The sequence below is a fragment of the Sinocyclocheilus rhinocerous genome, unplaced genomic scaffold (genome assembly GCF_001515625.1).
Source record: "Sinocyclocheilus rhinocerous isolate Xijiao unplaced genomic scaffold, SAMN03320098_v1.1 scaffold1447, whole genome shotgun sequence".
Classification (NCBI taxonomy): Eukaryota; Metazoa; Chordata; class Actinopteri; order Cypriniformes; family Cyprinidae; genus Sinocyclocheilus; species Sinocyclocheilus rhinocerous.
In genome coordinates this window covers 134,454-135,538 of record NW_015661886.1, presented here as the reverse complement: position 1 = coordinate 135,538, position 1,085 = coordinate 134,454, and the positions used below count along the sequence as shown (strand labels likewise).

General features: G+C 37.9%; 1 pseudogene; it reads left to right on the top strand.

Moving 5' to 3' along the window:
* Positions 1–1,085, top strand: part of LOC107726802 (dehydrogenase/reductase SDR family member 7C-B-like) — a 5,916-nt pseudogene that overhangs the window by 2,299 nt on the left and 2,532 nt on the right.

The following is a 1,085-nucleotide window of genomic DNA, read 5'->3' as shown; positions in this document are numbered from 1 at the left end:
TTCTGTCTATTTGTTTTCTTTATTATTTATTATACAATTAACAAAAGCAAAAAAGGCCTCTAACACTAGCTTGCTCTATTCTTTTTCTATTCTATCTGTTTTCTTTTTATTTATTATATAATTAAAAAAACCTTGCTACATGTACTGCGTTAATTTAACCTAGACTTGTTATAGCACTTGCATATCATTACTCTTTTGTTGATTTTGATTGCTTCCATTGTCCTCATTTGTAAGTCGCTTTGGATAAAAGCGTCTGCTAAATGAATAAATGTAAATGTAAAATATGTGGGGAGACTTGTTTCAATTCTGTGCAACTTTACTGCTTAGACATTTCCACCCAAACTAGTGGAGCTGGACTTCAGTAACATGGAAAAGCGTTCCTGAGGTGATCTCTGAGATCCTGGAGTGTTACGGCTGTCTGGATGTTCTCATCTTCAACAGCAGTATGAAGGTGAAGGCTCCTGTACAGTGTCTGTCCCTCGAGATGGACAGGATCGTCATAGATGTGAACTATTTTGGACCGATCACACTGGTTAAGGGTAAAACACCAGTGTATTTCTATAATGACAACTCTTTGAATAGTTTTAGCATTTTCATGGATATAACAATGTTAATGTATTTTTGTTTTGGTGGACTGGATTTGCTACACTGCTTCTGCAGAGCAAGTATTGCTACTTCCAATAGATAAACGTACTTACACACTGCTGTGAGCATGTAAGATATGTTCACGAATAGTCCCGTAGCAGGTGTAGACAAGTGGAGCTGGGGGAGGTGGAGGGTTTCAGAAGGACCAGCTTACAGTGAACATTAAACCAGACTATTTAAATGCTGAGTATCTCAGTGGCTGAAGATACAACAGGGGCCTATCAGCTTGTGCCCTGTATTAAATGATCTGATTTAGCAGATTGCATGTAAAAGACCTATCAGCCTGTGCCATTAGTTTCATGACTTTTACCATCACAGGTGTTCTCCCATCACTGATCTCCAGAAGAACAGGTCACATTCTTCTAGTTGAATGAATGAATGATGCATTTATATAGCGCTTTATTGTGTATTGTTGTACACCCAAAGCGCTTTACAATCAT